At 41.8% G+C, this 14,364-nt stretch overlaps 1 protein-coding gene across 4 annotated transcripts in view; it reads right to left on the bottom strand.

The window, feature by feature from the left end:
• The window catches only part of RASGRP1 (RAS guanyl releasing protein 1), a 217,890-nt gene that overhangs the window by 97,035 nt on the left and 106,491 nt on the right, over positions 1 to 14,364 (bottom strand). For all 4 annotated transcript variants that reach the window (XR_008699090.1, XM_055537329.1, XM_055537330.1 and 1 more), the window contains 2 exons: positions 4,464 to 4,573; positions 3,521 to 3,626 (listed from right to left, as the gene is read on the bottom strand). The gene's annotated coding sequence lies outside the window, so the exon portion shown is untranslated. The remainder of the gene's footprint in view (positions 1 to 3,520; positions 3,627 to 4,463; positions 4,574 to 14,364) is intronic.

The following is a 14,364-nucleotide window of genomic DNA, read 5'->3' on the forward strand; positions in this document are numbered from 1 at the left end:
GTAGGTACTTGTTAGTCTTTGATAATAGCCAGTTCACAATTGATATGAGGCAGGAAGGATCCTGCAGGCCAAGTTGAAAGGAAAGAAACTGGAGCACACCCACTTGGGGAAGATGAGTCTGGAACCGAGATGAGACAGATGAATTAGGGGAATTCCTGTGACTCTGCACTTGGGGAATGCAGATTAATATATAATAAAAATATCATCTCGAAAAATATCATCTTCAACCTTCTCTTTTTGTAGATGAGAAAATGGAACCAGAGAAAGTAAACATCTCACCCCAGGGCATATCCAGCAACTTGGTGGTATAATCAGGTATCCTGAAAACGACATACAGGCTCTTTTGCTTTTACTCCTTTGATCATTCCTCCCACCCCCTATAAAGGGAAAAGGACAGAGGCGAATAAAAAACTAACATTTACAACACCAATTATAGCCAGACAATGATCTAGACACCTTCCTTATACTTTGCTCATTGTCAGGATAGGGTATTATGCTATTGTGCATGTGTGGTCTTTGCCTCAGAAGCTCATTCTGTGCTCCAGAGGCTCCCAGGGGTAAATGACCTTGCTGCAATTTGAACTCAATCGCTCACTCCAAAGACCATTCTGTCCCAACTTGAATCTATTTTATTAAGCTAGAAAGTTACCTGTTGCCTACATATCAGATTACAGAGGAATTTGGGAAGTAATTTGAAGACTAAATAAGGTAAAAGGCAATAAATAAGAAACTGATAATCAAAGCTATGGCTTCTCCTGTAGTCATATACAGATGTGAGAGCTGGACCATGAAGAAGGCTGAGTGCCAAAGAATTGATGCTTTTGAACTGTGGTGCTGGAGGAGACTCTTGAGAGTCCCTTGGACTGCAAGGAGATCAAACCAGTCAGTCCTAGAGGAAATCAACCCTGAAGATGCCTTGGAAGGACTGAAGCTGAAGCTCCAATACTTTGGCCACCTGATGCAAAGAGCCAACTCGTTGGAAAAGACCCTGATGCTGGGAAAAATTAAGGGCAGGAGAGGAAGAGGGCAAGAGAGAATGAGATGGTGGGATGAAATTATTGACTCAATGGACATGAGTTTAAGCAAACTCCAGAAGTTGACGAAGGACAGGGAAGCCTGGTGTGCTACAGTCCATGGGGTCGCAGAGTCAGATACAACTTAGTGACTGAACAATTAGCAACAAGACTCTAAGTAGGATGTAGACACAGTGATTTGATTCAAAAACATCAGTTTTGGAGTATGTGACCAGACACCCTGCCCAGAACATGATCTTAGGAGGTCCTTCTTGGCATGAAAGTTGGTGCTGCAGCAAGTGGTGTAAGAAATAGAGAGAAATCCTCTCCCTCAAGTCAGATTCCTCTTGGAAATTCCATTCAGAGGATGGCATTCCATCAACATACTAATGTCCTCTCTGCTCCGGAACCTACAGTACACTTCATGAGAACGTGAGGTTTAGGTATGGGTCTCCAGTCATTCAGAAGGCTTGGGTACCCAAAGTGCAGGCACAGGGATGTAATTCTTGGGGAGAGGAGGGGTTGGAGGCCAGGATAGGTGCACTGCTACCTTGAGTTTGAACTCTAGCACCACCTTTGGGGCAGCCCAAATCTACAGCAGATATTGTGGCCAGAGCCCTGCTCTGCTTCTCCATTCCTCCACAGAGTGGATTCACTCTGGAGTCCACGGTCCTTTGCTTAGGTCATATAAGAGTAGCCTTTTATTCTTGAAAGCTCCAAGCTGCTACATCAGTCTGGAATGCTCTCCATTGCCTCCCAAACTCACGCCTCCATAGAGGCCTGTCTTCTGCTGCCTTCCTGGCAGCGTCACCCTCTGCTGTTTTCTCTGTGTGAACCAGTTACATCCTTCCTCTCTTAAACCTCAGAGATTGTGACTAGCTGCTATATTATATTGCTCTCTAATTTTTTCACGTGTGTGAATCCCACTGAACTCAGAGTGTACACATATCTTGAGATTAAGGCAGAGATGTGGTGATGAATTTGACTTTCGTTTCAGTGCAGTAAATCTTAGAGAATGGAGAGCAGGACTTAAAGTCAGAGTGCTCAGGTTTAAATGCAGATTCTGTCTGCCTTGATCAAGTTACTTAACTCATCTGGGCTCCAGTCTCCATATCTGTAAAATGGGCACAATAATGGCTCCTACCTCACAGGGCACGGATTAAATCAGAGAATTCATATGAAGTGCCCGGCACATTTTAAGTCCTCAGAAATGTCAGCTGCTATTATTTCCATGTGCCAAGCACCAAGTAGGCCATTTTCATCCATCGTCTCATCTGTTTATCCCAAGAACTTTGTGGGGTGATGTAATAAACACCACCAGTTGCCACACCAGCCAGCTACTGCTTCTTCCTCATCCATATAAACCTTTAGGTTTTTGTCCTCCGATTACCCTATCTTTGGGGAGGGTGAGTCTGCCCTCAGCCCAGGGGTAACTGCTGAATACTTTAAACCATTCATGACATCTGTCACCAATGCCTGGGTCATAGATGGTCATGTGATCACATTCAAGGGAGTGAGAGGTTTGGGAAGACTTCCTCAGTAAAGAAAAAGAGATTTTGTGACAAAGGTTTGATCTCTGGGTTGGAAAGATCCCCTGGAGAAGGAAACGCTAACCCACTCCAGTATTCTTGCCTGGGAAATCCCATGGACCGAGAAGCCTGGTGGGCTACATACAGTCCATAGGGTCGCACAGAGTTGGATACAACTGAAGTGACTTAGCACACATGCACGGGAAGAGATATTCCTTCTCCCTGCTCTGGATGCTGTGGTGTCTGGATGTTTGCCTGGTATTTCTATGTAAAGGATACCAACACAGATGGAGGAGGCCAGAGCCAAGTGAAGCAGAGACAGGCCCCAGGTCATGGTGTATCTGTGCACTTGGTGACAGGTGAGATGACTGTTAAAGCATTTGAGTCATGCTTTTTCTGTAACTTATGCCACCAAAAATAATACACTAAAAATAATACACTAATACACATACGTATTTTGCTCCCAGGACTTCCCTGGTGGCCCAGTGGTTAAGAATTTGTGTGCCAATGCAGGGTACTCAGGTTCAATCTTTGGTCCAGGAACCAAGATCCCATATGCTGTAGAACAACTAAGCCTGTGTGTCATGACTACTGAGCCTGAGTGCTCTAGAGCCCATGCTTCTCCATGAGAGAAGCCACAGCAATGAGAAGCCCACACACTGCAACTAGAGAGTAGTTCTGCTTGCCACAACTGGAGAAAGCCCATGCACAGCAGTGAAGATCCAGTGTAGCCAATAAATAAGTGAATCAATTAACTAATAAAAAATTATTTTACTTGCTATGTCCCAGACAAGGAAACAGAAGTTCAAAGGGATTTGCATTATTTACTCCAAGTCAGACAGATAGCAAGTGGCCCCACAGAGCAATGTCCTACATCCTTTATGGCCTCCAGGGCCTAGGACATCACAGGACCAATAGCTGTTGTTTAATGAGTAGGCAGCATCTCAGAGACTCCTGATGCTTGCCAGTCTGCCTTACCTGCAGGTGGTCCAAGACTTCTGTGGCCAGGAGCAGGGAATGTGACATTCGTGGGAGGTTTTAATGACATATCACCGCAGTGTGCATGGCAAGTCTCATGAGTTCTCTAAAAAGCAAGAAGAGTCATTATTTAAAGTGATTCTTGCTTCCAGGGCATACTTCAACACACTCAGCTTTGTCATAAGTAATGATTGCTCTTTACTTAAATGATAGACTTTGGTTTGGTAGTTAGCACTTCTTAATGTCATCTTCTTTTAAAAAGATGAGATTCATACTACAAAGGCTTATGAAGTCTAGGTCTCCTTTTATGCTGTAAATTGATCTTGATGTTTATCTCCACTCTAGAGTCCTCCACCTGCGGGTCTAGTAGGAAAGCTTGGGGTGGGTTAATAGAAAAACAAGATCCAATCACAATGGGAAGGGGATGTCTCAGATTTTTCTTATCTGAGGAGTCTGTTTCATGTCTTAATAGATGCCACTCTGATTTTCGTCAGGAGATAGAATACCAAAATACACCTTTCATTCTTTTGGAAGCTCACCAAGGGAAAGTAACTACCAATGACGTACTACACAGTCTCAGAGGCATGACTGGGATCTGCTTTGTGCATCTGCCTCTTGCCAAGCTCTAACCAAGCTCAGTCCCCACTGAACATGCACCTGGGTAGAACTTCAAGGACGGTGACCTTGACTGATAGGGCCAAATGAGGAAGTTAGGGGCCAGTGGGCTAAGGTTGTAGCTGGGGAAATGCCTCAGTATCATACCCATGACTGCCAAATTCATTGTTAAACTCTCCTCCTATGTTAAGAAATAATCATAGGCAAGAAGCCAGTAATAATAAGGGTGACAGTTAATACTTACTGAGCACGTAACACACATCAAGCTCTGTTTTAAACTCTATACATATATTGTTTTTTTTTAAACAACAGAAATTTGTTATCTTACAGTTCTGGAGGTCAGAAGTCCAAGATCAACACGGCAGCACAGTTTAGATGACGTTCTCTTCCTGGCTTGTAGATGGGCACCTACTCCCTGGGTCCTTTTCTCTGCTTGTGCTGTGGGGGTAGTCATATATATATATATATATACAAATTGTAATTTTAATAATATTTATTTTATACTGCAGCATAGTTGGTTAACAATGTTCTGTTAGTTTCAGCAAATATATTCAGTTATGCATATGTGTGTATGTCTATATATATCTATACTTTTTCAAATTATTTCCCATTTAGATTATCATAGAATACTGAGCAGTGTTCCCTGTGCTATAGAGTAGGTCCTTGTTGATTACCTATTTTAAATATAGCAGTGTGTACATGTCAATTCCAAAGTTCCAATCTATCCCTTTCCTGCACCCTTCCTCACTGGTTATCATAAGTTCACTCTCTAAGTCTGTGGGTCTATTTTGTAAGTAAGTTCATTAGTAATTTTTTTTTTAGATTCTGCATATATAAGTGATATATGATACTTGTCTTTCTATGTCTGGCTTACTTCATTTAGTAATCTTCAGGTCCACCTATGTCACTGCAAATGGCATTATCTAATTCTTTTTAGTGGTTGAGTACTATTTCATTGGCTATATATATATATATATATATATATATATATACCACATCCTTTTTTATCCATGTCTCTGTTTATGGACATTTAGGATGCTTCCACATGTTGGCTATTTGTAAGCAGTGCTGCAATGAACATTGGGGTGCATGTATCCTTCCAAGCCATACTTTTCTCTGGATATACACCCAAGAGTGGGATTTCAGGATCATATGGTAGGTCTACTTTTAGTTTTCTAAGGAATCTCCATACTGTTTTTCACAATGGCTGTACTAATTTACATTCCCACCAACAGTGTAGGAGAGTTCCCTTTTCTCTACACCCTATCCAACATTTATTGTTTGTAGATTTTTTGATGAGGGCCATTCTGACTGGTGTGAGGGTATCTCTCATTGTAGTTTTGATTTGCATTTCTCTAGTAATTAGTGATGTTGTACATCTTTTCATGTGCCTCTTGGTCATCTGTGTTTTTTCTCTGAAGAAATATCTATTTAGGTCTTCTGCCCACTTTTTGATTGGGCTTTTTTTTTTTTGATATTGAACCACATGAGCTGTTAATAAATTGTGGAGACTAATCCCTTGTCAGTCACACCTTTTGCAAACATTTTCTCCCATTCTGAGGGTTGTCTTTTCATTTTTCTTATGTTTTCTCTTGCTGTACAGAAGTTTTAGAGTTTAATTAGGTCCCATTTGTTTAGTTTTGTTTTCATTTCCATTACTGTAGGAGATGGCTAGGAAAAGACATTGCTGTGATTTATTCAGAGTGTTCTACCTATGTTTCCCTCAGAGTTTTATACTATCAGATCTTACATTTAGGTATGCAATCCATTTTGAGTTTATTTTTGTGTATGGTGTTAAAGAAGGTTCTAATTTCAGTTTTTTGTTTTTTTTTTTTTTACCTGCAGCTGTTCAGCACCATTTGTTGAAATGACTGTCTTTCCTCCACTGTATAGCCTTGCCTTCTTTGTCATAGATTAATTGACCATAGCTGCATGGGTTTGTTTCTGGGCTTTCTATCCTGTCCCACTGATCTGTAAGTCTGTCTCTGTGCTAGTACCATACTGTTTTGATGACTGTAGCTTTGCAGTATAGTCTGAAGTCAGGGAACCTGATTCTGCCAGCTCCATTTTTCTTTATCAAGATTGCTTTGGTTATTTGGAGCTTTTTGTGTCTCCATACAGATTTTCAGATTTTTTTGGTTCTAGTTCTGTGAAATATGCCACTGGTAATTTGATGGAGATTGTATCAAATTTATAGAATGCTTTGGGTAGTATAATTGTTTTGACAATATTGATTCTTTCAATGTAAGAACATGGCATATCATTCCATCTGTTTTTGTCATCTTCAATTTCTTTCATTAGTGTCTTACAGTATTTGGAGTACAGGTCTTTTGTATCCTTATGAAGGTTTATTCTTAGTTATTTTATACTTTTTGATGTGATGGTAAGTAGGACTGTTTCTCTAGTTTCTCTTTCTGATCTTTTGTTGTTAGTAGGTAGAAATGCAACACATTTCTGTGTATTAATTTTGTATCCTGCAACTTTACCAAAACCATTGATGAACTCTCTGTATATTGTAATTTGAATTCACACAAGCTGTGTTAGTTAAACTGTCACAGTTTGTATTAATTAGAATATCTCTCACAATAATAATAGTTCAGTTCAGTTCAGTCACTCAGTTGTGTCCAACTCTTTGCGACCCCATGAATCACAGCATGCCATCACCGTCTTGCGGAGTTCACTCAAACTCATGTCCATCGAGTCGGTGATGCCATCCAGCCATCTAATCCTCTGTCATCCCCTTCTCCTCCTGCCCCCAATCCCTCCCAGCATCAGAGTCTTTTCCAGTGAGTCAACTCTTCGCATGAGGTGGCCAAAGTACTGGAGTTTCCGCTTTAGCATCATTCCTTCCGAAGAACACCATAGATACTATTATTATAGATGAGAAAACTGAGGCACTGAGATACAAAGCAACTTACCCAGGGTTTCAAAGCTAGGAAATTTCAAAGCTATTTCAGAATTTAAATCCTGGTTGAGAATCCAGCTCTACTCACCACTCTTTAGTGCCTTAATAGCCAAGATTGTTCGTGAGGAAGAACAGATGGTTTGACAATGGTGAGCAGATGGTGAAGAGCAAAACACTTTGATCAAGCTCATTTCATTTCTCCATCTTAACTGTGCCTTAGAGGCAGTGGTGCAGGGCAGTGGGGAGGGCCCACATGTCGAGATACCTGGAGCCCAGTTTGGATCTGTCTTGACTTGTGTTTAAGACCCATAAAGGATAAGCACCATCCTCCCCTCTTTTTGCTATTTGGGCTGAAATGTAACGACCTACAAACTTTGAAGTATATTTGAATCACCACTGGTTCACAACCTTTAGGAGAAAATGAATCTACATTTCTAGTAAGTTCTCCAGGTGAGACTCAGATGCAAGTGGACTTTAGATTGGCCGGTTGATCCCTGGGGTTCCTTTCAGCCACTTAGTGACAGCAGATTAGTTACCCTGGTGGTTATATTTCTGGTCTGCTTTTGTCTGTAGAAAAGATCAGGGGCAGTGGGAAAAGCAAGGCTGACAGTCAGCAGTTTGTGAGTCTAGCCACTGTTCACTGCCTCCAATCTTTTTTTCATGTAAAGTAGGATAATGGAGAAGGTAATGGCAAGCCACTCTAGTACTCTTGCCTAGAAAATCCCATGGATGGAGGAGCCTGGTGGGCTGCTGTCTATGGGGTCGCACAGAGTTGGACACGACTGAAGCGACTTAGCAGCAGCAGCAGGATAAAGGAGACCAAAAATCAAAGGCATGAAATGAAACAGCTGCTCGGTAATGTCAGCAGCCACCCCCTCATCATTACAGCCACGTTCTGATCTATGTTGCCATGCTTGAATTAAGAACAGAGAAAAGTTGGAATCTAAAGAGTCCCTAATTCTTTTTCTTTTAAAGTTTGTTACTTTTATTGATTGTGGTAAGCACATTTAACATGAGATCTATCCTCTTATCAAAAATTTGTACATGTACAATACAGTATGGCTGACTCTAGACACAATGGTATACAGCAGATCTCTAGTAACTGAAACTTTACACCCACTGTATGGTAACGATATTTTCCCTTCCCCTCAGCCTCTGGCAACCGTTTTGTCCCCATTTCTATGATGATTTTAGGTACTTTATATAAGTGAAATCACGCTGTACTTGTCCTGCTGTGACTGACTTTTTTCACTTAGTATAACATCCTCTAGGTTTATCCGTGTTGTCACCGTATGGCAGGATTTCCTTCTTCAAAAAAACTGAATGATATTCTACGGATCTTGACAATGATTTCTTATAGATGATACCAAAAGTGCAAGCAAAAAAAAAAAAAAAAAAGCAAGAATAGGTAAATGGGACTATAAAAGTACACTAAAAAGAATCTCAGTTCTTAAGTATCTTAATAGAATTTAGAACTCTCTCCATATTAGTTTTCTCCACCCCTCTCTTAAAAGATTTTGTCCAAACTCCACTAGTGTGGATCTAGCATACACATGGTGTACTTGCAGACATACCTTTCATATCCTTTATTTGGACTTACATTGCTAATTGATATTTTCCTGTTGGTTCAGGTACATCTTAATGCTCCAGGAAGTCTCTACCAATGAATTAAAGGTGCTTTGTAAGTCCTAGTCCCAGGGTTAGGGAGGGATGAACTGGGAGTCTGGGGTTAGTAGATGCAAACTATTACAGTTAGAATGGATAAACAACAAGGCCCTACTGTATAGCACAGGGAACTATATTCAATATTCTGAGATAAACCATAATGGAAAAGAATATAAACAGGAATATGGCAACATTGACTCAATGGATCTGAGTCTGAGTAAACTCCGGAAGATAGTTAAAGATAGGAAAAAAAAAAAAAAGATAACTAAGGACAGGGAAGCCTGGTGTGCTACAGTCCATGGGGTTGCAAAGAGTCAGACATGACTGAGTGACTGAACAGCAACAATAATAGACGTATAACTGAGTCACTTTGCTATACAGCAGAAATTAACATAACATTATAAATCAACTGTACTTCAATAAAATAAATAAGGAAATAAATAAACAAATCCCTAGTCCCCTTGCAAGGAATCTTTTAAGACTTCATTTACTTTTAAAGCTTGCTCTTTTTGAGAGTCAGCATGATCTGGCATCTGGTCTAATCTTAATATTATACCCTAGAACAGAAGAGTAAGAAATGATTTTTATTATTAGCTCTCTATTGTCAGAGACGGCACTGGCAACCCACTTCAGTACTCTTGCCTGGAAACTCCCATGGACGGAGGAGCCTGGTAGGCTGCAGTCCATGGGGTAGCTAAGAGTAGAACACGACTGGGCGACTTCACTTTGGGTTTTCACTTTCATGCATTGGAGAAGGAAATGGCAACCCACTCCAGTGTTCTTACTTGGAGAATCCCAGGGACGGGGGAGCCTGGTGGGCTGCCGTCTGTGGGGTCACACAGAGTCGAACACGACTGACATGACTTAGCAGCTTAGCAGCAGCATTGTCAGAGAATAATTTTTTAAAAAGGTAAAACTATGACTCTCACACAAACTGAATACACATCAAACACTTTATTCATGAATATTGAGAGAACTAGTAAGATATTGGACTTCCCTGGTAGCTCAGTGGTAAAGAACCTGCCTGTCAAGCAGGAGATGTGGGCTTGATCCCTGAGTCGGGAAGATCCCCTGGAGAAGGAAATGGTAAACTTCTCCAGTATTCTTGCCTGGGAAATCCCATGGACAGTGGAGCCTGGTGGGCTACAGTCCATGGAGTCACAAAAGAGTTGGACATGACTTGGACATAACAACAAAAAATAAGATATTACAACTAGTTCAAAGGCAAAGCCAAAGTCCAGTTATGCATATAGGTAATCAGAAATGCTGATTTAAATTTGCTACTAGATACAAAAACAGCCTTTTCCACAGGATGAATATCAGTGCCCGCCCCCCCAGCCCGACACACACAGGAAAAAATTTGTTTGATTTTTTATGGACAGGAATCATTTGCATCGTTCTCAGCTTTCCATGAGTTAAAGTGTGTCTCTGCAGAGTTGTAAAATCTTTGAAGACCAAGAAAGGACAGGCCTCTAATGAATCAGACAACCTAGGAGGGTCTTCAAGACAGTATCTTGCATGAGTATTGAGAGAATACTCAATAATCTTGCACATGCAGAGTTTTTCCATTTTTCTTGACCCTGTTATATGCTTAGATCTATAGGGATGCTGAACATTCTTTGAAATCATGTCAGGAAATCCTCGGTGGCACTGATTTCCCCTCTGCCACATTGTTATGCAGTTGAAAACAAGTTAAAATGAACATTAAGTTCTCCTTGAAACTGGTACTTGCTCTACATTTCCTGCTTCTTGTATACCTGTCCTGGCCACTGAGACCTAATGCTAGTGACCGGACCCCAGGAGATGGTTCTCTCTTGCTTTCCCCAACCAGCAAGCACCTTCTCAGGCAGTCCACGAAAAAGAGCTCAAGGATGAAAAGGAAAAACAAGGGGCAACTCGAGTCTTGATTAGAACTCAAGTCTTCTGATCACTAACTTGCCCCAATTTCTTAGAAAAGAAGTAATGCTAGAAGGAATGCAGGGAGGCAAATCTGTTGTGTGTGTGTGTTGACCAAGACTCTCTTTGACCAAACTTTGGCCAGGTTCCTCTCTCCAAACCCCTTTCTCTAGGAAGTGTTGACCTTGTCCTGTCTTGGGCCTATTTGGTGTGATTTTAGCAAGAATCCTGATGAGTCAGTTGAGCAGAAACCCCTGACACCCTTGCTATCTGGTGTGCCTCGTCCCCCATCTTTGATGTCTAAGTGACTGGCCTGCCTTCCCAGGTAAAAATCTTATTAGACCACTTTAGCAAGAATACCCCTACCTTTGATGTCTCCTCTTAGTAATTTTCCATCCAATGGACCCTCCTGGATTCAGTCCCCACGGGTCCTGAGCACAACAGACCCAGCAGCCCATCTCGCCCTACTGAGAATGAATGCGGGGGAGGAGGTAGGGTAGCATCCACCCAGGTTTATGCTCCATTTCCAGGTGATGTGTGACTTCTTAGCTCCAGGCTCTTTCTTTCCTCTCAGTGAGGGGGACACCAAAACAGAGAGTCTGGGACAAAAAAAGGAACGCTAGTTCTGCCACTCACTACACTAGCTGAATAGGGAATTTACCTTTCTTTTCCTCAGTTTTCTAGACTGCAAAATGGACATCATAAGAGTACCTATCTCATAGCATTGTTATATGAGTTTATTAACATTATATTTATGAAATATAAACATTAGTATTTATAAAGTATTTATGTGCATTTCATGTATATGTTTGGTTTTGTTATTAAATAACTATTTATTAGTTAAAAGTGTTTTCTTACTCTTTAAGAGAACTATTATGAATATTTTTAACCTAGGTAGAGTGATATAAATGGTACAAAGGACATCACAAGCAGTGAAGAATGGGAATAATTTGAGGAGAGGTGCTTTTCACTGCTCTGAGTGGTTAAATCCTTAAGAAAGCATCCTTCACTCTGTAATGTCTAGCAAGTTAATTTTGCTCTTCCTCTGAGCAAAAAAGAGAGGTAAAAGAGATGGTAGCCGACTGGACTTTCCAGAAAGGTGACTCAGAAGTGCTCAGAGGTAACCGCAAAGTGCCAACCAAACTATGGAGTGGGGAGTCGTCAGGCAGCCAGTGTCCCCTAGAGGAAGCCTGTGGAGCTGGGAAACATCTGCTTCAGGGGCCCTGGAGAGAGTGGAGGTGGGAGAGGCAGAAGTGGTGGGAAAGGGGGAATCCCTCTTCCATCTCTCAGCGGGAACTCAGGAGGATACTAGCCGATCTCACTCTTGAGAAGCCCTCCTAGAAGAAGCACATTCCTTGTTTGAGGAGGACCGTCTGGACCACTGAGGAAGTGATGTCTGCAGCTTGCAGGTGAGAGAAGGGGCTGCCCTGTGCCCTCAATTTCTTAAACACTGAGACTGTTTCCTGGAAGAACCACTCCAAAGGTACAGAAGAAACCTTAGAGATGAGAACCTGATGGGGAGAAAAGTTCTGGGAGGCCCAGGCCATTCTGGATCTTGTGAGAAGGAAAACACATTACAGAAAGCAGCCAGTCTCCTGCACCATCCCTCCACCCAGGGTGAGGACAGAGAGGAGAAAAATCATCTTAAAATATGACTGCTTCTGGGAATAACCACAGGCAAGGAAGCTCAAGTGTTTCCCCACGTGGGAAATGTATGCAGTAAATTGGATCAATGAGTTTGATCTGGATGTAAAAGGGGTAGGGCCAAGAGGCGTCAAAATTAATTCTTCGGAGGGAAGTTGTTTGGGTTGTAACTGGGGAGCTCCTGCCACTGATAAGTGCCACACTACTTGTGACAAAGTAGTGTGATCAAGGCCTCTCTCTGCTTGTGCTCTGGATTTCAGTTGGTTGGTGAATTAACAGTCCCCTTTTCCTTAATGCCACCATCATTGTTTCTGGCAATCACAGGGTGGCCATTCCATCTTATGTAGAAGCTGTTGATCTCCTGAAAGCCAATTCTCCCTGAGGATTAGAGAAAGTTCTCTTTGGGGCGGGGGTGGGGTGGGGGGGGGGATCTACAAGATGAAGAAAGGAAGGAGAATCATCTCATTGCTCACACCACTGACATCAACCCAGATAAATGAAAAACATGTAGGCGGAGGGGAAAACTGAAGACAGAGGCTACCTGGACTTTCCACCAGAAGCTGGAGATACAAACTCTATTTCTGTATTAATCTGCCCTCTTAATGCCTGCTTCAAATCTTTCAAGTTTTACCTACCCGCTTTGTAGGCTTCCTAATAGCATGCTGCCTGTCCAGAAATCTTTCTGAGAATTAGTATTACTTCTAGAAATTAGTTTGGGCTTCCCAAGTGGGTTAGATGGTGAAGAAACTGCTTGCAATGCAGGAGACCTGGGTTTTATCCCTGGCTTGGGAAGATTCCCTGGAGAAGGGAATGGCTACCCACTCCAGTATTCTTGCCTGGGAAATCCCGTGGGCAGAGGAGCCTGGCAGGCTACAGTCAATGGGGTCACAAAGAGTCAGGTATAACTGAGTGATTAACACTAAGAGAGGATCAAGCAAAATAGATTGAAGCATAATTTTTTTCACTAACTTACTTATGTCACTGAATGATTGTTTTTTAACATGGTCTAAAACAGTTTCCAAAGAATATTCCACTCTAAGATATTAATAAATAACATACCCCAGAATATGGTCAAATTTTGAGGAATACAGGGTTAATATGAATTCTATAGGTTTCTTTGTGGTAAGATTGCTCAAGTGAAAGTGAAAGAGAAGTCACTCAGTCATATCCGACTCTTTGCGACCCCATGGACTGTAGCCTACAAGGCTTCTCTGTCCATGGGATTTTCCAGGCAAGAGTACTGGAGTGGGTTGCCATTTCCTTCTCCAGAGGATCTTCCCGACCCAGGGACTGAACCCAGGTCTCTCACATTGTAGGCATATTGCTCAGGGCCTTTAATAAAGTGATGGGTATTATATAAATCAAGATAATCTACCTAATGAACAGTAATTCCCAAGCTTACTCTTGGAGTTTCATGACACAAAAGTGACATAAGGAACATGTTTTAAGATAGACCGGTTATTTCTCAGCTGGTGGATTTCGCTATTTGGAAGGTTACTTCTATATTAATAATTTTCACCAGGAGCACACCACAGGGAGACATCATGGGGCAGTGAATTGACACATGAGTCAGGAGATGTGGCTTCTAGTCCTTCTAGTTCTTACCAGCAGGGGCAAGAGTACTAATTCGCTAGGCTTCAATTTTATCATCTGTAAAATTGGAGAGCTTTACTTTCTTTGCAGGGCAATGGTTGGGATTGGGAATCAGATGAAAAATCTGAAATAACACAAACATAAATTGGTGGCAGTTGTGATGCCTGGGCTGAGAAATCACTTATCTTGCTTGTCTGGATGATGCCTCCGGGCAACACTGCCTGTTTCTGTTCTTAATCTACTCTGTATTATCAATAAATGTCGGAATACCTATTTGGCATAAAGCACTGTTTGCATTGAACCTAGAAGAGCTATGCAGTCGTCTGGAAATGCTTAAATTCCCTAGCTGGGTGTGGTGTCATCAATTAGGGGTATCATGCAAATGCATAACTCACTCTGAGTGTCTGGACAAGTTCAGTCTGCTGGTTTTTTCCACCTGTTGTTTATGTCATTAATGAAAGATTTCCTTGTTAAATGGACCAGTGGAGCAAAACCTATGCCTTCAGGAGTAGAACTTGATATCAGG

This window comes from Bubalus kerabau, chromosome 10, assembly GCF_029407905.1.
Source record: "Bubalus kerabau isolate K-KA32 ecotype Philippines breed swamp buffalo chromosome 10, PCC_UOA_SB_1v2, whole genome shotgun sequence".
In the NCBI taxonomy this organism is placed as follows: domain Eukaryota; kingdom Metazoa; phylum Chordata; class Mammalia; order Artiodactyla; family Bovidae; genus Bubalus; species Bubalus kerabau.